Here is a 27,245-nt window from a genome sequence, read left to right as displayed (position 1 = left end):
AAATGTGCTGCCTGAGCAAGCAGTACGCCCTACAGTTGTTAATCAAGAGGTATAAAAACCAGTGGGATTGGATGAAGTTACTTAAGGGATGCATTTGATCCCCTATCTTTTGATTTTCTGTGTGTGTACTGAAGGCCTAAGTCAAAACCAGATACTAAGATCCTGCAATTTTCACTGTCATCAAAGAAAGCATTTCTTCAGGCTCTGTGAATCAGAGAACTGCTTTGACTGGAAAAGTCCTCTAAGAACATCAGTTTCCACTGTCAACCTAACACCACCATGGCCATTAAAGCATGTCCCAAAGTGTCATGTCTACACATCACTGAAATACCTCAGGAACGGTGATTCCACCACTTTCCTGGGCAGCCTGTTCCAATGCCTGACCACTCTTTCAGGACAGAAAATTTTCCTAATATCCAATCCAAACCTCCCCCTGCACAGTTTCAGACCATTTCCTCTTGAAAGGAGGAGAAGAAAACGACCTCCACCTTACTCCAACCTCCTCTCAGGGAGTTGTAGAGAGCAATGAGTCCTCCCCTCAACCTCCTCCAGACTGAAGAACCTCACTTCCCTCAGCTGCCCTTTACAACCCCTATTCTCCAGACCCTTCATTAGCTTTGTTGCCCTTCTCTGGACACGCTCCAGTAACTCAGTGTCCTTCTTGTAATGAGGGGCCCAAAACTGAACAAAGTGTCTGCAGCGTGGGCGCACCAGGGCTGAATCCAAAGGCATGAAGTCAAGTATATCAGTACTGCCTGAACAAATTCAATGAAGTTTGTCAAACCATTTCACAAAATAGGCACAGTTTTGTTTACAGCCACTGCAGTGGTTTTGTTTGTTGGCTTTGGGTTGTTCTTTTTTTTTCCTGAGGATTCTCTCCGTTTGCAAGGAATTTTAACTTATCCTGCTGAGTGAGAGCAGCATATGGGTCATTTGGCAGCCAGGAGTGCTTGTGCTTTCCCATACATCTCTCAAACTGTAAGGACAGTCTAGGAATTGAAGAGGCAAATCAGGAAAGGTGTTTTGTTATCATAGGCTTCTCATAACATCATACCGTTCTGCTAGCCTGCACACTCTAGGACTCACAGGGGAGATGTAGGTGAAGTGCTTATTTAGTGGTGATGATGATAATGCTAAAAATATACTATTTTTCAGCTTGTAACTAATTGATTAAGGTAATATGAATAAATTCATGCATGGAATTTGCTTTCCCTTCTTGGAATTGTAGGTCTTTTTTATACTCTAGGCAGAATCTGAAGTCTTTCTTGGAGCTGTGGCTTCGTTCACGTCAACTCAAGACTTACTGTTGTAAGGAGCTTCCAGGGATACAGGAACTGCCACCACTTCACTGAGAGCCTGTTCTGCGATACGATTTGCACCTGTGTACTATCAATAGACAGCAAATGAAACCAAAGTGTACATTCTTTCAAAGGGAAACAATTATTTTTGAGGGAAAGCCAGTAAATCATTGGGTTAATCACTGCCTCGCTCTGGGTATCAGTGTTTTCTCTTAAATGGGAAAGGGAAGTTTTGATTTATTAGTGATCATCCTGTAACAGGGACTGGAAACACACTTCCACAGAATACCACTGGGTGTTTACTATTTACATGTCAAAGTAAAACAAAAAAAAGAAAGAAACAAGTAAGTAACTTTAAAAAGTGCTCCTTCATCATTACCTTTTAACTCTTTTCATTCTTGTGCTTGAGAAACGCACTTAGGCAGAGAAAACAGGGGATAGGATGTGGTACACCCTGCACCCATGAGCACTGTCAGTTAGCACCATTTATCTTGAAATTTGTCCAGCTTGGAACACCAAGTATGTACATGAGGGTTTGGAGCAGACACCAACATAGAAACTGGTGGTATTTGTGGAGACACTTGTCAATGTAGGGGAGAGAGCAAAGGCACACAGCGAGTCTAGAAATGAGCTGCATTTTTTGTGTGTGAAAATTTGATTATAAGATGGTTCTTTCAACATAAACACAATTCTCCCAGGACTTATTAATGCTTAAGTAGCATAGTGGAAAGACTCTAGTGCAGTCCTCTTTAATAGCTTTCTGGCTTGAACACCAATACATAATGTTCTAGTAATAGTTTATGGGTGACTGCAATAAATTGGTAGCAAGTGTTTCCCATTTTTTGGCTCTTCTTATCAGATCTGCTGGTGGAACATTTTGTTCTGAGAATATTGCAAAGGCAATTGATCTGCTTTGGATGTGTGCTCAGGAGTTTTGTCTCTTTTAAAATATATGTATATATATGTGCTTTTCTCATTGTGTTGGGAGATGGAGAGTGTAAAGCTGAGGGCCAGTAAAATGTTACAGGGATTTGAGCAGTTGGTTAGACCCAGCAGGACTCCACCTACCCTAACTAATGTTCTGTGAGTACTGCCAAAAAAGGCAGAGCTTTCCTTCCCCCCTGCCACCTCCCTTCCCAATACTTTCATTGTTCTGGCCTTTTCATGCAGCAGTGGAAAATTTGTTCCTGTCCGTGCAGGAATAAAGATCTTTCAAGCAGGTTCATTTTAGACCCAAATGGCTTTTTGAAACAGAAAGAAACGTGGAATGTTTTGCACTTAGTGGTGAGGGAAAGAGCCACTTTTGATTAGAGATGGGCCTGATACAGTCACCTTTGATTTCTGTTGGATTTGGAGCTGAACTTAACTGTAATTACAGAGTGAAATTCCATGGCCTCTATTATGCAGGAGCTGTCCCTCTTGGTCTTCAAGTCAATTAATTCACAGCTCCAGATCATCTCTATAGCCACCCTAATTGAAACAGCCTGCTTTCATCTCCACTCCTACCACTAGGAGAAGAGTTCGGTAGCTGAAGGCAGATCAGAAATGTCTGGCTACCTCTGTGTCTACGAGGCTGAACAAAAAACATCATCCTGATTGCCTCTTCATTTTGATCCTCTGGACACGAGAAGTAAAGGAAAAGGTGCTGAGTACTGCAGAGTAAGCAAACATTATCCAGTGAATTGTGCTAGTGAACATCCTGTGCTTGTTCCTGGTTCCATTTTGTTCCTTTAACCAGCTAGCGTGCTGGCTCTTTGCGCAATCATCCAGCATAGTTTGTAGATTAGGATGAAAATGGGTACATTTCTCCAAGATAACATTAAACACATGTAAAATTAAAGGACAGCTGAGTACCTTCTTCATTCCTTTAATCTTCTGCATGTACTGGAACATTTGTTTTATATAAAGGTTATATTGCAAAAATACTGGACTTGGGGCAAAAAGCAAATCTTAAAGCATATGAAAGTCTGGAGATCTCTAAAGCACAGACTGGATAGATACTTAACAAATACTTGAAGTAACGGAATGTGGACTTTGCCCAGTTAATGTTAAAAGTATCCCAAATGACAGCAGGGGAGTCAGTTTGGTTGTCAGACAATACTGCAGAGAAAGCTGGAGATGAACAGAAAGTGCTGAAAATCTGGCGCTGAGACAATAGATGGGAGTGCTAAACGGATGAGAGTGAGAGAACTGATGAAGGAAGTAGGAGAAGTGCAAAATAAGGGTTGTTATACCAGAACCACTTCTAATGGTGTTTACAGCCTAATAAATATGGGTGTTTGTTCTGCTTATACAGACTTGCTGCAGTATAAGGGCATGTTATGGACTCATACAAGGAGAAGAGCACCTGAATGAAAGGGTATGCAGGTCAGACTCTGACCTCGGAGTTTCAGTGTGGCATTAGGGGCAATCCCATCACTCTATTTTCCCCGGCTGTTGCAAACAGGGATCTTCTTCTCTTGCTTTTTACTTATTTAACCAAGTTATTAAGATAATGCTATCAACTACTTGGGAGCACTGCCTCAAGTAGTTTGATTTTTGTATTTTCCCAGGGCAATAAAACCAAGTCATGTTCAGATGCAATCCTGAGAATCTGTTGCATGTTGTGTTGATGTAGGAGCTGCTGTTTTCCATCTTTTACTGTATGCAATGGAGGACAGTTTTCAAGCACTGCTGCTTATGATGTACTAGGCTGGCTGTTTCTCTCCACACATGAAAATCTGTCCCATTTTCTACTAAGGATTCTAGCCAGGGTTGGTTCAATAGGTAATTTCCTGTAGTAAACATTACAATAATTAGAGTTATCGTTCCAGAGCACTGAACTTTCACTGTCTTTTATTACTGCATCTCAGAAGTCATACAAAAAAAGCAACCTCAGTCAGATGTGGCTATTGTTATTAACTTCAGTTGTGCTAAAGCAAATATACAATGTGAAAATTGCAGAATCTGGATGGTTTGGTATTTGTAACCATTTATATTATTAACATGCCCTTAAAACACATATAAAAGAGCAAGCATGCAACTGAAGGCTGAAAAGAGTTAATCCAAGAAGAAAAGTTAAAATTCCATTTCCCAAAAAAAAAACCCCAAACCAACCCTGCTCCTTTCTTGTGCTTCTTTTATTTATGAAGTAGTTTGTTGGTTTATATTAAGGAATAGGTGTATAAGTATGTGCTTAGGAAGCTACCCACATGACAAACAATTCACAGAATCACAGAAAGGGCCCCGAGGATCACCTGGTCCAACCTTTGTAGGCAGTAGTCTAGTTTAAATGAGATGGACCAGCATCCTGTTAATCTGACCCTTAAAGCTGTGTAATGTATGGGAATTCTTTGGTTCCCTTTGTGAGATTATCCCAATGGTGAACTTTACTGTAATGGATAATACTAAATTGGGGTTTCGATGGTGAGAATGTGCAAAGAGAAGCCCTGCAAGATGACTCTGTGAGATTTGGTTCAAATGGTCTGCCCTGGCTTACAGAAGCTAATCTTTTCCTCTTCCCCCCTTTTTCTTGGATGGGTCAGAAGCTGAGAATTTGAGGGAGAACACTCTATTTAGAATTAGTGAAAGCGAGAAGTTCTTGAGGTGTGTTCCTTTTATGCTTACTTTATTCACTGTGTAAAGTGGTCTACTTACAGTGCCATGGCATGTTTGGAATAAACAGTAGAGTGCTCTATTTCACTGTAAGGTCTGTCTGTAGAAAGTACTGGCTCTCAGATCAGCTGTTTACATTTTTTTTTTTTTAAAAAGCTCCCATCTGTTACAACAAACTTGTTAATATAGGCCTAAAGGTTACAATAACATTAATGCTTTAAGTATTCAAATGAAATATCAGAGTCCAGTTGCAGATACCAGATCCGAACGTGGCAGTGTCCTGAATCCACCTCTTTTATTAACAGGCCAGTTATTAATCCATGTTAGTATCTATAGATGTCTAACTCTTTGAAGGTCTGTGAGGGGCCAGATGTACAAATGCAGTTACAACATCAAATCCTCACCAAGGCTTTTCCACCACGCTAGCATGACCACATAAAATTTGGCCTCCTTGGCACCGTCAAGACCTATTTAGAGTGAAAATAGGCTTGGTAAGGGAAGTCTCTGTGAGCTTCATGCTGTTCCCAGAGAAGTTAAAGGCAAAGCAACTGCATAAATAGACATACACCTAACTTCCATGTATATTTTGCCCCTCATTTGTCAAAGAACCGAATCATGACTAACAGTGTGGGATTTTTGTGTTTCTTTATTGTCATAGTTTGCATTGTTTCAATTTAAAGCATAACCAAAGCCCTCGATATTTTTATTCCTCAGATGAGCTACTCTAATTTACTACTGTAGTGGCCATCTGACTAGAATGAAGATGTATGCCCCTGTTTTGATCCTTGTAATGATGAGGGGTGAAATGTAAGTTTGTTATATTGCCTTCCCTGTTTCTACTCTTTTGTATCCCTGGTCTTCTAATTTACATTGCATTGCAAATGAAAACCCTTATCTTCTGTTACGGGTTGGGGTTTTTTTTCCCTGCCACTCAAATTTTGCATCAACACAAAAGGTTTGTTCTTCTGTTCGTGTTCAGTATTTGGTCATGTTCATTATGAGGTGTATCTAGAATACACAGACCACATATTCTATATAAAATATCATTTCTTACTGTGTTTTCCTTGATATCTTATTATTAAGGGATATATATATATTTAGTGGATAGAAAACCCAGTCTATGCAAACTCTGTATTCAAATGAGCTTTGCATGCCTAATCATATCTATTTTTACTCCCAAATGCTTGGTGATCAACAGTAATTTCAACTCCAATGGTTATAAATCATATTATTTGTAAGCACACTGAAACTGGCTACACAGGACCATGCAGAGGGTTAACAGTCCAGTAATAATTAAAATAATCCTCTTCAGTTCTGTAATAACTTTGGCCACCTGCCTTCATCCAACCCCAACACCACCCTCAGTACTCCTTAAAAAAAATATTAACATTGCAGACAATCTTGTGTAACAGATTAACATAACATATCTGGAACATTACTCAGATTTTTGGGCAATGGCAATCTGAATGTGTTCCTAAGTTAAGCTTTCTTTTTTTCTCGACTGCATCCTGCTGTTAGCTCTTGACTTTCTTTTTATGTCTTTTTTTAAGTTGGTGGGGTTCTGTGTAACTGGAAAACGCTGTCTGTGATACTGCAGGGAGTACACATTGGAGGGATTCTGCTGAACAGAAATACCCAACGTTTTAAGGGGTTCGCAGAGATAAACTCAGTATTGTAAGGTCTGAAATGGTTGACTCGGTGTTAGATTTGCTGGCCGTGCTGGTGGGTTACACAAATACAGATGCACAAGGGGGAGTTTAAAAGCACAGGATTTCTTTTCTATTGAAAAAAAAAAGAGAAGATGCAGCATCTCTGAGCCAGAGACACTAATGTAACCATCTAAGCAGAAGACTGGAAGTTAGGAAGCCTTTTATTTACTTCTGTCCATTATCTCACCCCATCTCGATTTTCTGATAGGTTTTTCTCACTTGAAAATTAGGAATGAAGTTCAACAAGGACAAGTGCAGAGTCTTGCATCTGGGGAAGAATAATGAACTGCACCAGTCCAGGCTGGGAGGTGATCTGCTGCAAAGCAGTCCTGTGGAGAGGGACCTGGGGGTCCTGGTGGGTAACAAGTTAACCATGGCCCAGCAATGTGCCCTTGTGGCCAAGAAGGCCAATGGGATCCTGGGGTGTATTAGGAGGAGTGTGTCCAGCAGATCAAGGGAGGTTCTCCTACCCCTCTACTCTGCCCTGGTGAGACCTCATCTTGAGTTCTGTGTTTAGTTTTGGGCTCCCCAGTTTAAGAGAGACAGGGATCTGCTGGAGAGGGTCCAGTGGAGGGCTACGAGGATGATTGGAGACTGGAGGGCATGGTGTATGAGGAGAGGCTGAGGGACCTGAAGCTTTTTATTCTGGAGAAGAGAAGACTTAGAGGGGATTTGATAAATGTTTTTAAGTATCTGAAGGCTGGCCAGGACTGGGGGGACAGGCTCTGCTCACTTGCTCCCAGTGATAAGACAAGGAGCAATGAGTGTAAGTTGCAGCAAAAGAGGTTCCACCTCAACACAAGGAGGAACTTCTTGACTGTAAGGGTCACAGAGCACTGGAATAGGATCCCCAGGGAGGTCGTGGAGTCTCCTTCTCTGAAGACTTTGAAGGCCTGTCTGGATGTGTTCCTCTGTGATCTGTGTTGGATAGTATTGTCCTGCTTTGGCAGGGGGGTTGGACTCAATGATCTCCTTGAGGTCCCTTCCAACCCCTAATATCCTGTGATCCTGTAATTTTGCCAGTGAGTTTTTGATGAAGTATGATCCACTTTTCAATTTATTGTCCCCTTTTTTAGATGACCAGACCTAGGACCAAAATAACTCTCTGCTATGAATGGGATTTAACATTAAGGTGGTTTTGGTTGGTTGGATTTTTAGTAACAGATACTGACTTGTCTGTTGGTAAAAATAATTGGCCTCTGAAAAGAATCAAAAAGTACAGAACCAAGTAATGTTTGCTAGTACATTTTAAAAATTGCCTAATAAAGTTTTACTTTTAAATAGAGCTGTTTGGGTATATCAGGAGCATGTTGCTCTAAGCAAAAAGAGGGTAAAAAACTATCCCTGTGCCATTTGAAAGAGACCACTTAGTCTCTCAATATCACTTGCTCCACGCTAGATAGTAGGTGTTATTCTCAGATAAATAGAATACAGTCCAGTTTTGTCTTTATACTTCACCTACTCCATCCACCTGCCCTCAAAACAACAAAGAAATTTGGCTAGAATGTGTTGTAAGTAAATTTTAGGGCTGTCATATAAATTATTAATTTAATGAAGTTAATATTTAATTAACCTTTTAATCATTAACAGAAGTGGAAAGTTCAGAGTGAAGATATTCTTCCTCCTCCTCATGAAAACAAACATTAACAAATCAGTTTAATTCCTCTGCACAATGTCAGTTCCTCTGGTTTGAGAAGTTAAGTGGCCAGTAGTAGATGGGTATGAAGACACTACTCTGGCAAAGTATTAAGGTTACTGCTATGCCTTTAACAAAATTGTCCAAAAGTGTCATTGCCAGGTGAGTGCCTGCAGTAGGAATCACTATCAGCATCTGTATAATACTCATCAGTCAGTTAACTGAAAACTTTGCCATTTGCTTTCTCATCCTGTTGCCTGGAGAAGAAGTCGAGGCCACCGCAGCCTTCTGGCAGCTCTGGTTTCTTGGTTGTAGCTCATTTTGGAACAGGCAAATCACATAAATAACTTGTGCTTGTATAGTAAAATCTGCAACGCAGATTTGTTCCCAGGAAAGGCCATCCCACTGCCGTGGCCGTGGAAGATCCTTTTGCTCTTTGCTAGGTGCCGCGCTTCGTGGTGGCAGGATCTGCGCTCGGAGTCCGGCTCCTTTAGCGTCCCTCTCATGTCTCTGCCGTCAGCCAGGAAGCAGCGAGAGCAGGTCTTTAGCTACTGCATTAAGTATTGATTCCTCTCTGCTGCTAACAGCCATTTATAACAGCGATACAAACAGTGGTTGGGGAACTGTTAGCGTACGGCGTTCGTTGTGCAGGGGCTTGCTGAAGCTGCGAGGCATGAGCGTGGCAGCGGTGCTCGCTCCCGGCTCTGGGCTCAGTGCTCCGCGCTGCGCTTGTGGCTGGCGTTGTGCGCTTCAGGCTCGTTCGCCGCGCAGCAGCGCTTTGTTTTAAAGCCAGGTTTGGTGCTTTTGCAGGTACCGCTTAGGTGCTTTTTTGGCGTTGCTGAATAAAAGGGAGACGCTTCAATTTGCAAGATCTGGTTCTTGAGGTACTGTAGATTCCTCATTCGTTTTAGGGCTTGGAAAACGTCTCAGCAAAAGCGCTGGTAGGTTTTTGTGCAGCTCTAGTGGTATCCTGTGGTTTCTTTAGAGAACTCCTTCTAGCTTTTATTTGGCAAAAACACTGAAATACATTACTTAACTTTGAGTGCACAGAATGGAAGCTGTTAGTCTAAGTCCCTCTTTTGTGAGAGAGACAAAACAACGCATCTTTCGTCCTCCTTGTCTGTTTCAGTGTTGGAAGAGGCTTTAATTCTGTGTAACCAGTTCTCCTTTGGGAAGATGTGATAGTTTGGGTGTTACCCACACCCCCACCCCTCCCCAACTTTAGAAAATCACCCAGAGTAGACTCAGCAGCTCTGGAAATTGACTGAAGCTTTGTATTTGCAGCTTAGCACAATACACAAGCAGATATTCATAATATATACAGAAATATACAAGTTAAAAAGGTAATGCAGGAACACAACAGCCCTCCCAGAAACCTGAGTCTCCAGGAAGGGCTCTCAACCACCCTTCCACCTTCCTCCAACCCTCCCACCTTACCCAAGACTTTACCTTATGCTCAAGGTAGCTTGGAGGGTCAGCCAGGGGGGTTAGAAAGCAGATGGACTAATCACACAGATGGCAGGTTAGGTTAGAGAGAGAAGTTCAGCCCCAGAGAGACAGAGAGTAGCTCTGTTATCTATGTTTGTGTTCTTGTTCTTATACATCTCAGCAAGCCTATGAGTGAAGTAGACATCACCACTGTTTCCTTTTCACAGCCTATAATCTAGTTCTCACCAAAATACTCTAGCTAGCTTCAAACTAGCACAGAAGAGCTCTTTGAAATACCACTTCACAGTTAGTTCAGATCTTCAAGATCCTATCATGTAGTCTAGTGCCCGATTGTTCTGATATGTGCAAACTCTGCATAGAAAAGCCAGGCAGTTTTGGATCTCCAAATCTGATCTGTGGGTTGACAAATGCTGTAAGCATTAGAAAAATTACTTCAGCCACAGATTCGTTTTCACTGGGGTTCAGATGCATTTCATTCTCTGAATAGTAGAAATTGTGATCAAAGCCCTGATAGCAGACTTCCATCGCCTTTTTTTGGGGGGAGGGGGAATCTCTTTTTGATGTGAGCTCTTTTACTCACAGTAATTACATTGTAACAGCACCACGAATATTCATAATGGGCTTCTGCTGTGGGCTAAGAGCAGCACAAATGTCAGCTAGACCTAGCAAGTTGCAGGCATTTGATTGGCCTGCTGCTAGCTCAGGAAATGGTGGTCAGTGAGTTCTGTTTGATTTGCCAGTGCTCTAATGGGGCTAGCAGTGTGCACCTAACTCTTTTGCACATGTATGCTGAATAGTCAGCACATATAGATGTTGATTCACCACCATTCTGCCTCTTAGAAAAGACACCAAGGGAACACTGAAGAGAGATCTGATTTGTGATAGGAATATATATAGCTACATAGCTATAAATGTACAGCCCAGGCTGGGAGGTGATCTGCTGCAAAGAAGTCCTGTGGAGAGGGACCTGGGGGTCCTGGTGGGTAACAAGTTAACCATGGCCCAGCAATGTGCCCTTGTGGCCAAGAAGGCCAATGGGATCCTGGGGTGTATTAGGAGGAGTGTGTCCATCAGATCAAGGGAGGTTCTCCTGCCCCTCTACTCTGCCCTGGTGAGACCTCATCTTGAATACTGTGTTCAGTTTTGGGCTCCCCAGTTTAAGAGGGACAGGGATCTGCTGGAGAGGGTCCAGTGGAGGGCTAGGAGGATGATTAGGGGACTGAAGGGCATGGCTTATGAGGAGAGGCTGAGGGACTTGGGGCTTTTTATTCTGGAGAAGAGAAGACTTAGAGGGGATTTGATAAATGTTTATAAGTATCTGAAGGCTGGCCAGGAGGGAGGGGACAGGCTCTGCTCACTTGCTCCCTGTGATAGGACAAGGAGCAATGGGTGTAAGTTGCAGCAAAAGAGGTTCCGCCTCAACGCAAGGAGCGCTGGAACAGGCTCCCCAGGGAGGTCATAGAGTCTCCTTCTCTGAAGACTTTGAAGGCCTGTCTGGATGTGTTCCTCTGTGATCTGTGTTGGATAGTGTTGTCCTGCTCTGGCATGGGGGTTGGACTCAATGATCTCCTTGAGTGCCTTTCAACCCCTAACATCCTGTGATCCTGCGAGGCAGTTAGTCTAGACATCCAGGCTATGTAGAAGGAATAGGCATAGGAAAGGGAGAGCCCTCCCTAGAGGTTGGCTTCACCAAGTATCTGAGAAGAGAAGGAATTCTTCAAGATGCTTACCTTGTTCTAAGCAGTGAAAGGAGCAGCCTAGGCAGCAGTGTCTTTTAGATGACCAGAGTCAGATGAGATGACTTTCCTCTATAATGCCTACATGTTTTTATTTTGCTGCTTGCAAACTGAGGGTAGTCTAGTTCTGCTTGTTTTGGCTTTGCAGTGCTTTGAGATCCTTGATGTTCTGCAAATACAAAGCAGTATAATGTTTGGAATTGCTGAATTGTCAGGGCAGATGTAATACTGGGATGTTTGGACTGAGCTTTATATTAATTAATAGAGAGGAAGACAGGCTTTATTGTTAAAGCAGTAGAATATAACCTGAGATAAAAGTTCAGCACTGCATTCTGCCACAGTTTTCCTAACTGAAATCTGTGTGTCCCAGCTCAGCTGAAAAAGTGGTTTCTTCTTTTCCACTCTTTGACTGGTATGCCTGAAACTTTTTTGGTAGTGACAGCTGTCTCTCAGTCTCTGCTACCGCAGTGCAGACAGCTCACTGTGATCTCTAAACTCTACTGCAATGTAAATAATTTCTTGTCTCCCTGTACTGGACATTGATGAGGCCACACCTCAAATCCTAGGTTCACTTTTGTGCTCCTCACTCCAAGAAGGACATTTTACTGCTGGAGTGTGCCCAGAGAAGGGCAACCAAGTTGGTGAAGGGTGTGGAGAATGGGTCTTGTGAGGAACAGCTAAGGAAACTGGGATTATTTAGTCTGGAGATGAGAAGGCTGAGGGGAAACCACCTGGATCTCTACCACTTTATAAATAAAGGAGATTGGAGTGAGGTGGGTGTTGGTCTCTTCTCCCTAGTATCAAGTGACTGTGAAAAATATTTGTGCTAAAGTGTTCTTAATTTGAGGGTAAAGAGTTCTTGATTTAAGAACTCCACTTCTGGTAAATGGTGAGTTAAAATCATCCTTGGATCTCATTGATTTCCATAAAATTACAGCAAAGGTTATTTCAATCCACAACTATCCCTTCACTTTTTTGCCGGTGAAATTTCATTTCAAAACATGGGAGTCCCTTTTGGGTTGTTTCCTTCAGATCTTAATCCATACCAACTTTCTATTTGCTCCATAAAATATGAGTCACTTTTGTAATGGAACTATCTTCTAGCTTGCAATACAGCTCCCAACATGGTTTTAATCCAAGCACTGTATATTGATGTGTCTCAGCTGAGGTTTTCACTAAATCAACTGTCCTCGGGTCGTTAAAGCAGGATGGATGTTAGGACTAAAAATGTCCTGCTGATCTGAATATCTCCATCTTCATATTGATTAATGTAACAGTTATTTTTGCAATGATATGAATTTTTAATTAGAGCCATTCTTGTTACTTGCTTTCTATGTACTAATTTCTACATATTAGTTATTATTAAAAATAAATACGGTGTCTGTAATGAATTACAGAAATTATAGGAGAAGTACAAGGGAAGAGTGATGTCAGGATCAAAGATCTATTGTGAGTGTCATAGTATGGTTTCAAAGTCTGAACTTTTCTTCTAGTTCCCCTTCTATTTAGAGCAGAGGAACCTATTGCAGCATGAAGGAACTGTTTTCTGTCCAGAAGTCATTGTAAAGTGGCAAATACTGAATTTTTAATGTTCCCCATGGAATATAGCTGTGGAAAGATACATTTTCTAAGAGATTTTTGTGGATTGCTTTGTTTTGTGTGTTCTTTTGTTTTGTTTTGTTTTTCCTAGAGGAAATATATGAACTAAATTTCTCTATTGTGAGGCATTTCAGGGTATGCTGTGTAAGTGATGTACATGTATTGGTATAAGATTGAGAAATTCAGTAAAGGACAAGAATAAAAGGGATGTGAAACACACTCAATTTTGGTTTTGTTTTTCAAAATACAAACGTTTCTGAATGACACTTGACAAACATCAGCTGAAGATACTGAGAAAAGCTTTGGAACTGATATTTTGTCAGGGATTGTAATAAACAGTAAGGGTCCTTTGTAATAATGCTGAAAGTACTTTACCAACAGGGAAAAAAATGCTTTTGCTGTGATCTTGTATTTTTGCAGGAAAGAAGTTTGGTATTTACTCAAGTTTACATATCTCTCATAGCTACCTCAATATAAAACAATTTAAAGATACATTGACAAATTGCACAGCCTAAGAAATAGAAAGAGCTAAAACATAGTGGTTACAAACAGGATTTCTTGCTTTTCCTTCCTAACTGGGCTATCATGAGCTTCAGAGGCAACCGGACATGAATTGTCCTGGGAGGTTATTTTCCTTCAAGTTGTGCCAGGACAGGTTCAGGTTGGATATTAGGGAAAAAATTCTTCACAGAAAGGGTTATCAAGCACTGGAACAAGCTGCCCAGGAAGGTGGTGGAGACACTGTCTCTGGAGGTATTTAAAAGACGTGTGGATGTGGCACTTAAAAACATGGTATGGTGGTTTGGGTGTACCCCACCCCCCCACAATTTAGAAGTCACCCAGCTAGACTCAGTCGGCTCTGGGAATATAAATGAAGCTATTTATTTACAGCTAGCACAATAGACAAGCAGATATTTACAGTATATACAGTTATAGACAGAAATAGACAAGGTAAAAGTAATACAGAAACACAACTCCCCTTCCAGAAACCTGAGTCCCCAGGAGGGGCTCTCAACCACTCCTGCACCTTCCCCCTGCCCCTCTCAACCTTACCCCAGTCCCAAGGAAGAATAGAGGTTTGGCCAAGAGGTTAAGAAGCAAAGGTGAGTGGAAGGTGAGGTTAGGGAGATGCCACTCAGTCAGAAGTCCAAAGCAGAGTGTGAGACAAAATGGCGAGAGTGTTATCTAATGTTTTATTTCTTCTTCAGCAAGACTCTGAGGGGAGTAGGCATCACCACTGTTTTCCTTTCACAGCCTATGATCAAGTTCTTTTCACCAAAACATTCTACCCTGCTTCAAACTAGCACACATGGTTTAGCTGTAGTGGCTTACCAGTAGTGGTGGGATTGTGACCTTAAAGCAAGCGGTCAGACTTGATGATCAAGAAGGTCTCTCAACCTCAGCAGTTCTTTGGTTCTGTGGTTTTCCCCTTATCTGTCCCTTACAAGTGCCTGCTTAAGTAGCTTTGGCTCACTTTGTAAATAGGAGGAGCATGAAAAACTGTAAAGTTAACATCTTTTTTCCAGTGGTAATTTTTGAACATCAGTGCAGCCACATGGCTGTATCTGTAGCTAGATAAGTCTCCAGCTCTTCCAGGAAAACTTGGATCTGTGATTAATTCTCCTTTGGTACCACCTGCTGCTCATATGTGCTGGGCATCCTTCCCTGGGGTTTCCAGCTAACATTGTGTAAGCACACCCTGGAAAGGCTGCATAATTCATGAAGGCATAGCTAACTTACCTGTCTCATCAAAAATGTCCTGAAAGCACTCCTAAACTCAAAGATATATCCTACTTTGTCTTTTAGGTTAGGTGAAAAAAGGTTTTGGAGGAAATGCTGTATGCTGCAACTACCTGAAGGGAGGTTGTAGCCAAGTGGGGTTTGGTCTCTTCTGCCAGGCAAGCAGCAACAGAACAAGGAGACACAGTCTCAAGCTGTGCCAGGGGAGGTCTAGGCTGGATGTTAGGAGGAAGTTGTTGCCAGAAAGAGTGATTGGCATTGGAATGGGCTGCCCAGGGAGGTGGTGGAGTCGCCGTCCCTGGAGGTGTTGAAGAAAAGCCTGGATGAGGCACTCAGTGCCATGGTCTGGTTGACTGGCCAGGGCTAGGTGCTAGGTTAGACTAGATGATCTTGGAAGTCTCTTCCAAACTGGTTGACTCTATGATTCTATGCTTTGTTGCAGTTGCCTCCACTGTGGGACTTCAATAATTAAGGAAGGAAGCCACCTTTTCCTTCAGCTTGGTATCTGCTGAGGCTTCTGGAGGAATAGTTAAAACTGGAAGTTAAAAGAGGGATGATCATTATGCATATATCCCTAATTCTGTGTCTTTGGTCTACTGAAGTATTTATAAGTTATAAGCTAGCCTTTAACTTCATCAGATACCTTTTTAGTCTTTTTCTCTGCAAATCTTCTGTTTATCCTTATTTTCTGAAGCATTAGGTATACTTAGAAATACAGGTATTGCTTATATACTGTTCTCTGTATGTCAAACAGAATTTGTAAGTCATTTATGTGAGGAGCACACAGTAAACCATTTTCACACAGTGTACTAAATATTAACTCTACGGCATAATGTGCTAATAAAATGTTGCTAACATAAGTAGGCCACCTAAATTAGAGTCTAAGCCAGCAATGTGATTAACTGTCTCATCTTCTGAATTGCACCTTTGGAAGGCTTTGGTAGGGAAAAAATAACACCAAAACAAACAAAAAAACCCAACCAACCAAAAAAACAAACCACATAGTACATAAATATTGCAGGGGGACAAAAAAATGTGGAGATCTAAAACCAGAAAGAACCCCCAAATTATGTTGGAATATTATAGCAGCTAAGAACAGATTAATAAATGTTATCAAGTTGTACATGTTTGTAGCAGTGATGAGGGAATAGTAGTATGTGAATACCTGTTAAATGTTGTTGTTAATGCTCTTGTGAAGACTTCTGTGTGAAACATTAGAATAGATCCTTAGTGGAGCATCTCATCTGTGCACTTCAGCATACATGCATGTGTCTTCATCAATCCAAGGCTTCAAAAGCAAGTTGTGCCAGGGGAAGTATAGGCTGGATGTTAGGAGGAAGTTCTTCCCAGACAGAGTGATTGGCATTGGAATGGGCTGCCCAGGGAGGTGGTGGAGTCGCCGCCCCTGGAGGTGTTCAAGAAAAGCCTGGCTGAGGCACTTAGTGCCATGGTCTAGTTGATTGGACAGGGCTGGGTGCTAGGTTGGACTGGATGATCTTGGAGGTCTCTTCCAACCTGGTTGATTCTATGATTCTATGATTTCCAAAGAAAAGCTAGTTAACAAAAATTGTCTGAAGGTTCACAGCCACATTTCTTCTGTGATGATGATGATGATGATGATACAACCTTTTTCTTTCTGGATGGTAGTGACTGTATGATAGCCTGAAGTTACTGGGGGCAAAATGGCATTGTTTTACACTTCTGAATGCTGAAGAATTCAAAGAGTAAGTGCTGACTTCAGCAGGTACAGAAGTATCATTGTTTTGTCCAGCGCGGAACTTGTGGCTTCTTGTTTTCAGTGTCTCACATATGCACTGAGTTAGGCAGATCTGTAAGAAGAATGGAGAATGTAAAGATGGACTCAGCTGGAAGTCAAGCATAGAACAGCATTTCATGGCATCATCAGGGGTTGCTGGTGGTGATGATGTTGACTATATTTGTGTTTGTGGCACAGGCAAGGTTTGTTTTAGCAGGATAGCTTTCTTCAATAAAGTAAATGGGATTGTACCAGGGACTATTTTATCCTTCATTGCAGAACTTCTGACTGGAGCCTTCCCCAGGTTCTCCCTCTGAACCTAGTGTCTTCCTAGCAGATATAAGGAAACAGAGAGGGTGCATATGCCACACAGGAATCTCTTTTTCAGTTGCAAGTCAGAAACAGGAGCTCATTCACTAGCAAACACATGAATACAGGATCTTTATACTAAAGGTTGTATTTCTGTGTTTAAAATTCCACCAGGGTTCAGTGAGAGGAAGGTATTTTTGGGTTGATAAGAAATACATATTCTTAAGAACAGCCCCACCTCCAGGAAAAAAAAAAAGGCAGTCCACAGCCTTATAAAATGTCTGGTTTGTGTCCTAAATTAAAGCGTGTATTTCATGCTCTAAAAGTCTGAGGTTTGTAGCTGAAAAAAATTAAGTAAATAATTCAGAATTTGTTGTGTTTACCTGTTAATAATTAAGCAGGTTAGTCTATGTACTTTTTATATGCATTGGGCTTTATTTATTTATTTTTATTTACTTGGCTGCTCATGTTCTGAGGCAGACATCACGAGAGAAAAGGCACCAAGGAGTTAAGTGTTGCATAGGAAACAAAATCTGTGGGGATGCAGAGTCTCTGGAGAGAATGGAGAATTGTCATCTCTCACTTCCTTCCTCAGCCTCTAGTGCTTTAAGAGAATTGAATTTTAAAGTTTATAATGTTTTTTTTGACTAAAGTATCACCTCTTCTTTCTACTTTGTGATGCCAGTGACCAGGGATAGAAGAGTCTGTCTTTGTTCACAGGATCGTAGGATCATAGGATGTTAGGGTTCGGAAGGGACCCAAAGAGATCATCGAGTCCAACCCCACTGCCAGAGTAGGACAATGCTATCTAACACAGATCACAGAGGAACACATCCAGACAGGCCTTCAAAGTCTCCAGAGAAGGAGACCCCACAACCTCTCTGGGGAGCCTGTTCCAGTGCTCTGTGACCCTTACAGTCAAGAAGTTCCTCCTTGTGTTGAGGCGGAACCACTTTTGCTGCAACTCACACCTGTTGCTCCTTGTTCTATCACAGGGAGCAAGTGGGCAGAGCCTGTCCTCCTCCACTCCTGGCCAGCCTTCAGATACTTAAATACATTTATCAAATCCCCTTTAAGTCTTCTTTTTTCCCGACTAAACGGCCCCAGGTCCCTCAGCCTCTCCTCATATGCCATGCCCTCCAGTCCTCTAGTCGTCCTCATAGCCTCTCATTGTTACAAGGTGACATTTGGTTCACCTTAGTCAAAGGAAACTTTCAGCCATGTTCTGTTTCAGGAATAGAATAGAAATTAGAAAGAAATTTCAGGTAGCAACCGCAGTGTATATCTGCTTTCCTGTGGTGTGGTTACGGTCTGGAGAAAGGTCATAAGCTGACAGCTCTAAAGACTGAAGTCTTGTTTGAGAAGGTACAAAAAGGCCACCACCAGCCATGTGAGGAGCTTTCATAGATACATTTAGATCTGTCCATTGTGGGATTATATCCTGCAGGAGGTGATAGTTTAGTAAGCGTAGATCATGGGCTGCCCAGGGAGGTGGTGGACTCACTGTCCCTGGAGGTGTTCAAGAAAAGACTGGATGAGGCATTTAGTAGCATGTTTTAGATGACTGGATAGGGCTGGGTGCTAGGTTGGGCTGGATGATCCTGGAGGTCTCTTCCAACCTGGTTGATTCTATGATTCTGTGATTCTGGGTGTCTATGCTTTCAGTGGTAGTGAACAGGCCAATAGTTTCCCTGATTCCCCTAGAATTTAAGTATTGCATATTCCCCATTGAATTTCAGTATCTATCACTTGAGACAAGGACATGATGAGCAGGAAAATAATTCTGTGTTTTCCATCCAGTAATTTTCAGTTGCTGTTTACATTAGTGTAGGCATGAGCATAGACTGAAACAGAGAATGCGGAGAGATTTCAGTTTGCGTTTGGTTTTTCCCCTCCCCTGCCAAGCAGTGATCCACTCCACTGCTCATCACATTCCCTCCCTGCTTTAAGCAAAGAGTCATTGCCTTTTTTTTTTTGTTGTTTTTCGTGTTTGAACTATTCCTTTGGTCTTGGCAGGGTAAGATACATAATTTGATAATTTCACTCACCTTTTCCAAAAGGGAAGGAAAGCGCAGGGTAGTGGGAAAGGCAGTGGAAATGATTGGCATTAAAAGACAAAAGCTGCTGAAATGTGAGAGTGATCTTTGGACTGTGTATGAAAAATCAAAGATTTGAGAAGACTGTTTGTGTGTGAATTAATAGCCTCATTTTGTTGACAGTCAAAGTCTTCATCTGTTACCATGGCATGTTTTAATTCACTATCTGCAGTGGTATTTCCTTCTGAAGAGATACACAGGCTAGTTGCTGGTACCTCTGAAATTAAAAATGCCATTTGCTTCTCATGTTCCAGGTGATGATTTCTGTTTAAATAAAGTTATGATACATAAAATTAAGAGGAGAATAACTTGATAGATAGTAAGGTAGATGGTTCCTCTTTTTCTCTTGCGTGACTGTTGCCTTCAAAGGTCAATTTTTCCTGAACCTAGACAGTTAATCGCAGTCTTCCATGGAGATAAGTGTGGGCAAGTAGTCCTTTGCAAGTAAAGTTCAGAAGACCTTAAATTGCTTTATGAAAGATTTTTTTGTGCATTAAGAATGGTACTGTAGCAGTTTTCCTTCATCCCCCCCCCCCCCCCCCCCCCCCCCCCATACTTGTACAAGCTTCCTTTCCTTAAAAAATAAAAAGAAGAGCTAATTCTTATTTCATTATCTTATCCTTTCAGGGCAGGTTATTGGTCCACTTTTGGGCAGATGCCTTCAGAAAATCTTGTGAGTCTGTCTTTGTAATGAAGTTTAATACTAGTCATTTGAGTTATATATAGATATTTTTTCCTCTCAGACAATCCTGTCTCTTGAAACAAATGAAAGAGATCTTTAGTTCTCTCTAGAAGTCCACATCACTGAAATTCTTACTACAGTCTGTAGGAATTGGTCTATGTTTTAAGTCCAGTGGAAGAGGTCAAACTAGCCACAAAAGCTGGCCACTCTGCATGGACCCTCACTTGAAGGCTGTGGGGTAGTACAATCTTTGTGGGGTCATAGAATTGTCAGGATTGGAAGGGACCTCCAGGATGTGATGGTTTGGGTGTTACCTGCTCCCCACACTTAAGAAAATCACCCAGACCACACTCAGTGGCTGGAAATTAAAGAATGAAGCTTTATGTTTACAGCTTAGCACAATATGCAAGCAGGTATTTGCAGTATCTCTGCAGCTATATACAGAGATGTACAAGTTGGAAAGTAATACAAAAGCACAGCAGCTCTCCCAGAAACCAGAGTCCCCAGGAGGGGCTCCCAACCACCCTTCCACCTCCTTTCCATCCCTCTACCTTATCCCAGACTTTGCCTTATGTTCAAGGTGAGTTTGAAGAATCAGCCAGGAGGGTTAGGAAGCAGAAGGATTAGTCATACAGACAACAGGTTAGAGAGAAGGGAGGCAACCAAAGCCAGAGAGCAACTCTAATCTATGTTTGTGTTCTTGTTTTTATACATCTCAGCAAGCCTATGAGTGCAGTAGACATCATCACTGTTTCCTTTTCACAGCCTATCATCTAAGTCCTTTCACTAAAATATCCCAGCTAGGCTCAGACTAGCACAAAGGATCGTCTAGTTCCAACTCCCCTGCCATGGGCAGGGACACTTTCTACTAGATCAGGTTGCCCAGAGCTCCATCTACCCTGGCCTTAAAATCTTCCAGGGATGGGGCTTCCACCACCTCTTTGGCAACCCGTTCCACTGTCTCACCACTCTTATGGTGAAGGTCTTCTTCCTAATGTGTAATCTAAACCTGCCTTCCTCTAGCTTGGATCCTTTCCCCCTAGTCCTACCTAACATCCCCCTTCAGATACTGGAAGGCCACAATGAAGTTTTCTCAGAGCCTTCTCTTCTCCAGACCGAACAACTGTAATTCTCTCAACCTGCCTTCATAATCTTGTTCTGCTTCTAGAAGTACTGTCCTGGAAATGAGAGGATTTCAATCACTAAGCCTACCAGATCAGACTTTTCCATAAGCATTAAAATCACACCCAAGCTTTTTAAGTGTCATTTTTTTTTCCCCCAAAAAGAGCATTGCAATGTGATGCATTGTCCATTTTATTAAGGACAGACTTTACCCAATGTTTGTATCAGGTTGACTGAACCTCAAAAAAAGGCCAAGAGATTTACTGGTTGTCTCACAGTGAATCATTCATTACCTGAAACCATTTTGGCTTCTATATTCATAGCATTAATCAACAGTGATTATTTTCCTCCACTCACTACCAGAGTTTAGTCTGTATTATGATGTCTGTGTTTGGAAGGAATTGAACTGGAGTGATGCTAATATATCTTACTGTTTACATTTTGTTCTGTGAATATAGAGTCTTAAAAGGAGAAGATCCTCACACTTTTCATCCTATAATATTTTCTCCCCTCTGGGAGAGAGCTGCATAACCTTGAGAGGAAATGTAAATAAAACTGACGAGTTCTTTACATATTCTTGAATGGAATGCATTTATCTGGGTTTCACTTAATCTGATGAAGTTCACTGAGTAGAGGGTTTTTTTTTTCATTAGGAGCAAATGTCAAAAGGCCATGCAGCTTATAAGGCATTAGCATAAGGAAATGAACGAGTACATATAGTTCTTTCTTGATCACATTCAAACAGCAGTGCACTGTGCTGCAGTTGCTCTACAAGCAACTGGCATAGCAAAAGAGGCAATTTAAATTAGGGACTGTTTCAGTTACTCGTTTCTGTATTGCTGGTGATGGTAGGTCTTGTTCTGGTTAGATATTTATAAAGCAGAGTTACTGAGTGTACCTAATTTATCTCACTGAGTTTTTCTAGGAAGTTCCCATGATATACATCAGACTTGGAATTCAGTAAGCCTGTTGTCAGCCTATGCAGTCAAGTATTCACGTTTGGTTAGTACATTCCAAGTGGGCCAAAAGCAGTCTCTTGAGCTAAGTACATAGTTTTTCATTCCATTAATATCAGAGGGCTGGAGCACCTCTCCTATGAGATGTTCTGTCTGGAGAAGAGGAGGCTCCCAGGTGACCTTATTGTGGCCTTTCAGTATCTGAAGGGGCCTACGAAATACTGAGGAGGGACTTTTTAGGCTATCAGGTAGTGACAGGACTAAGGGGAATGGAGCAAAGCTGGAGGTGGGGAGATTCAGGCTGGACGTAAGGAGGAAGTTGTTGAGCATGAAAGTGCTGAGAGGCTGGAGTGGGTTGCCCTGGGAGATGGTTGAGGCCTCATGGCTGGAGGTGTTTAAGGCCAGGCTGGATGAGGCTGTGGGCAGCCTGCTCTAGGGTAGGGTGTCCCTGAGCATGGGGGGGTGTTGGAACTGGATGATCCTTGTGGTCCCTTCCAGCCCTGGCTGATCTATGATTCTGTGATTCTATATGAATGCAGCAGATTTCCTGACTATTAATTGATATTATAGCATATGCATCACTAATGAGCTCTTGATACAATTGAAACAATGAATAGATTCATAGAATGGTTTCGGTTGGAAATGACCTTAAAGATACCTGGTTCAAAATCCCTCTCTATGGGCAGGGGTCCCTTCTGGTAGACCAGGTTGCTCAAGGCTGTATCCAGTCCCCAGCTCCCTCAGCCTCTCCTCACAGGGCTGTGTTCCAGGCCCCTCACCAGCTTTGTTCCCCTTCTCTGGACACATTCCAATATCTCAACATCTCTCTTGAATTGAGGAGCCCAGAACTGGACACAGCACTCAAGTTGTGGCCTTAGCAATATTGAGTACAGGAAAAGAATAACCTCCCTTGTCCTACTGGCCACACTGTTCCTGATCCAGGCCAGGATGCCATTGGCTCTTTTGGCCACCTGGGCACACTGCTGGCTCATCTTCAGCTACTATCTACCAGTACCCCCAGGTCCCTTTCTTCCTGGCTGCTCTCCAGCCACTTTGTCCCCAGCCTGTAGAGCTGCTTAGAGTTGTTGTGGCCAAAGTGCAGAACCCTGCACTTGGCCTTGTTAAATCTCATCCCATTGGCCTCTGCCCACCCTTCCAGCCTGTCCAGGTTCCTCTGCAGGGCTCTCCTACCTTCCAACAGATCAACACCTGCTCCTAGCTTGGTGTCATCTGCAAACTTCCTGGTGATGGCCTCAATCCCCTTGTCCAGATCATCAGTGAAGGTATTGCACAGGACTGGCCCCAGCACTGACTCTTAGGAATCACAGGGACTTGTACAAAATATCAAATGCCAGGAGACCAGAGAAAGGAAACTGAGACTTTCAACTGGGATTTTACCCTTGAGGACATAATGTCTCAGCATTGTCACAGATCTGACTAATCAGTGATTTTAAAGTAGGAAATCTCTTCTTTCACCTTATGATCAGTATTTCCAGCATTTAATCTCTCCCAGGCTCTCCAGCACCACCCTCTCTTTGCTGGGCTCACTTCCTCAGAGCCATCTCCTGCTGCAGCGTGTTGTGTGCCAGCAAGTACAGAGCGGTTCGGTTGTTAGATGAGTTAGCTGTTAGGCAAACAGCACAGTTTCAGACCTAATGGTATCCCTTAAATCAAACATATCCTCGTGCAATGCATCTAACAGCATTTAAAGGTCAAAATCCTATCCTCATTACTCAATATTTTAGGCCTCCTGTTTCGCTTCCTCCATTGTCTGCGCAGCACTGACAGACTGCTCCAGACCATGGCTGTGTGATGTTGGGAGATGCTCACAGCTGCTGTCCGGTGTGTCTGTTCAGGCAGCTGCAGACCTTGTGAAAGCTGAAACACACACTACCCAGCCTTAGAGCAAGCAAAATAAACCTTTATCTCTGAGAAGAGTGGAAGGTACCACTGAATAAACTGTGCTCCATACTCTCAGGACCGAGCCATGTAGGCTGGGGGGATCGCTGTAGCGGAATTTCCACAAATGCTGGACCTGAGGCACTGGTGGGTGGTGAGGATCAGAGGTAGAAAGCACCCAAAAAACAAGATAAAGGCTGCAGATGAGAGAAGATATTGCAAGTGTATCTCTGGGAAGGCAACAGAGACACCCATGTCGAGCCAGGAACTGTCTGTTGGGTAGCTGGGCTTGGAAATGCTGAGCCTGAAACCCTGTTGGTGTTTCATCTTCTTTATTTGAGAAAACAAAACACTGCACTCTTTGTTTCCAAATCAACAGATCTCCACAGAGCAGTTCTTTCTGCTAGCAGGTAGCAGATCACAGGTCTCTGAACAGATGAAATAAAACCATCTGAGCTTTGAGAACTGTAGTAAATAAGTGCAAATCAGTTCTGCAGGGTGACAAATGGGTCAAAATCTTAGTGATTAAAATGTCTTTGTGGCTGACTTTTGAAAACTCCTCACCAGCAGAAGGTCAAAGAATACCAGTAGGCTTAGCTAGTCCAGTTCTGCCATATTTGAGCTGGTATTAGCTTTGGACCAAGGCTCTTAGGTGGAAAGCCAGCACTTGAGGGGCTTGAAGGGTTCTCACTGCTCTTACGAGGAAGCAAAAAAGCTTGGCTGGAGTGCATTACCCTCTACAACTACCTAAAAGAAGGTTATGGTGAGGCTGGAGCTGGTCTCTTCTCCCGCATGATAGGAGAAGAGGAAATGGCCTCAAGTTGCGTCAGGGGAGGTTTAGGTTGATGTTGGGAGGAAGTTCTTTACTGAGTGGGTGGTCAGGCACTGGAAGAGGCTGCCCACGGAGGTGGTGGAGTCACCATCCCTAGAGGTGTTTAAAAGGAGAGTGGATGTGGTGCTTGAGGCTATGGTCTAGTGATGAAGGTTGGACTGGATGATGCTGGTGGTCCTTTCCAACCATAGCAATTTCTGGTGATGAGATGTTGTGCTGAGGGATTTGGTTTAGTCAAGGACTTGTCAGTGTGAAACCGACGATTGGTCTCCATGATCTTGAAGGTCTTTTCCAATCTAAGCAATTCTGTGATTCTGTGATTTGGACATTTTCACCAAAGCCAATGTCTTGTAATAGGGATTGGAAATTATGGCAATCAGGTCCTTAAATCATCTTCTGAATGGGTGGAAGTGCCCAAGACTTATTTTCAGACTTGAAAATACTTATTCTTTCCTCAGCTGTTTGGCAGCTAGTTCTGAGCATTTTGTTAATTAGTAATTACCCAGGTAAATGGTAGCTAATGAGTCTGATTTTATTTGCTGGGTTTTTTTATTTTTCCAAATACAACCTATAGTTTTTTTTCTGACATTTTAGTCACTGAAACCATTTATAATTGAAAGATGCAAAGACACAAATTTTTTTCAGTTAAAAAATAATAAATATAAGAATAAAAGTGTAATACATAAAAGGACTTCTTTGGAGGTTACTTACAGGTAATGCTTGCCTGTAACTTTTTGCACAGATGCATTTGAATGGCAAACATAAGTGGCAGAACTTCGCTTGCGACACCCATTTGTTCTTATCTCTAGCAGCGCTGAAGCTATACTTAGTGGAGAAATGAAGATCATTTTTTCTGAGCCTGGAGTCTTAGAAATTGCTCCCTATTAATTTGACGTTTGGCTGTGTAACTTTTCTCTCTTAAGGATGTGCATAAGGTGACATTTTGGGTGCTGGTACATTGTGCTTATTCGTTCATCACCTGTGTATTAAATGTGAATGCGTAGGACTTTGTTTTGTCTTCTTTCAGATAGCTGCATGTGTGTGTGTGTGTATATATATGTATGTATGCAGATACAGCAATCCACCCACTTCCCCCACTGAATGCCTAGCTGTTTGACTGGTGTGAAAACCCAAGGTGTCGTCTGTGCAAATCTCTAAACATAAGCTCTGTTGTTTTTTCCTTTTCTTGTCTTCACAGCAGCATAAGAAAGAAGTGTTGAGAGCTGCTCTTAACCCTTTTGGAGTCCAAGTCGAAAGGTAAAACCAAATGCTTGGGTTTCTGAAGGTGTTGTTATTGCAATTGTTAGGAAATGCTATTTCCTTGTCGTATTTGAACCGAGATTTCCCACGGGAGAAAAGCAGGGATATGGTAAGATGACTCAAAACATTATTAGACCTATTTGAGAGCACCAGCATATCTGGGCATAAATTACACAGGTAAGTTACAACTGGCAAACTGCAATTATCTATTTTACTTAATATGAAAACACTGGTGTTAAGAGTCAGTGGGACTTTCAGTAGGGTTTAATATTGCTAAGGATTTAATGATTTTTTTTGTCTCGCTATAACTTGATAGTTTTTATGATATATAAAGGTGTTGGGTTGTTTTTTCAAATTACAATAAGACAAATCCTGTAGCTCTTTTCTCAGGCAAGAGTCCCACAATGGGAGTTTTGCCTGAGTGAGAACTGAATGAGGTCTAAATAATTAGCAATTAAAATATTCAGTTATTGTGCTACTGTATATAACAAAGCACTGGAGGTATTAAAAGTTGCTAATCTCCTCCTTATTAAAATGTTAACTGCTAAACATAATACAGTTTTGCATTTTCTATCATTCATTTTTGCAGTTCATTAGTAGAGGTGAAATGTTTGTGACAAATAGTCATTTGAACTTTTAAGGGATTGTCTTTGTTTTCTTGGCAGTTTAGTTAATGTTTCTGACTGAGTTAATTTGCAAGTGGAAGTGTTTTTGGAAGCTGAAGATTTTAGTTGCAAACTAGGTAATACACAGGGGCTGATTTCTGATACAGCATTCTTGAGTATTTGCAGAAGAACCTGGATGGTAAGCTACTCATCAGGAGGCAGAAATAGGCAGTTTGGGTATCCAATTTATATACATTCTTATCAGCAGCTTCTTGTCACAAACTCCACTAGTAGCTTAAAGATTATCCATAGAGTTTACTGGTCAAATAATTTTCTGTGAGACACTAGCACAGGTCAGTTAGCAACAGGTTAAGAAGCAAAGTTGGTAAAATCATTTAGTCGTGCACCCAGCTCAGTGAATTAGCATGTGAGCTGCTTATTACTTTGCAAGCTGTTGTAAGGGCCAGGCTGTGCTCTCATCGCTCTTCAGTGCACAAAAGAATTAAGGAGTAGGATGCATCTCATGTCTCCTTCCTCACCACACAGCAGCAGCAACAGTAGAATTTGTGGAGAGGGAGAATGGTATTTGATGAGTGAGAAAGGAATGGTAAGTGAAGGTGATAACTGGTAGTGGTGAATTAATGGAAGGACATTGGAATAATCTCCTAAGGGAAGCAGTGATTGCCCCTGCACTGGAGAGTTTTAAGTCTCAGTTTGACAGGGTGCTGGGCCATCTCATTTAAACTATACTATTACCTAGAAAGGTTAAACGAGATGATTCTTGGGGTTCCTTCCAACGTGGCATTCTGTGATTTTGTCACAGGTGGATTTACCAAGGGAAGGTATGATGGTTTGGCTGTTACCCCCCCACACTAAAGAAATCACCCAGACTAGACTCAGCGGCTCTGGAAATTGAATGAAGCTTATATTTACAGCTTAACACAATATACAAGCAGGTATTTAGAAT

General features: G+C 42.0%; 1 long non-coding RNA gene across 3 annotated transcripts in view; it reads left to right on the top strand.

The window, feature by feature from the left end:
- LOC135175328 (uncharacterized) overlaps nt 1–27,245 on the top strand; it is a 509,262-nt gene that overhangs the window by 57,708 nt on the left and 424,309 nt on the right. For all 3 annotated transcript variants that reach the window (XR_010302327.1, XR_010302328.1, XR_010302329.1), the window contains exon 2: nt 25,612–25,670. This is a non-coding gene — a long non-coding RNA (uncharacterized LOC135175328). The remainder of the gene's footprint in view (nt 1–25,611; nt 25,671–27,245) is intronic.

This window comes from Pogoniulus pusillus, chromosome 5, assembly GCF_015220805.1.
Source record: "Pogoniulus pusillus isolate bPogPus1 chromosome 5, bPogPus1.pri, whole genome shotgun sequence".
NCBI classification, from domain to species: domain Eukaryota; kingdom Metazoa; phylum Chordata; class Aves; order Piciformes; family Lybiidae; genus Pogoniulus; species Pogoniulus pusillus.
Note: the sequence above shows the minus strand (reverse complement) of the source record. Positions and strands in the feature narration are given on the sequence as shown.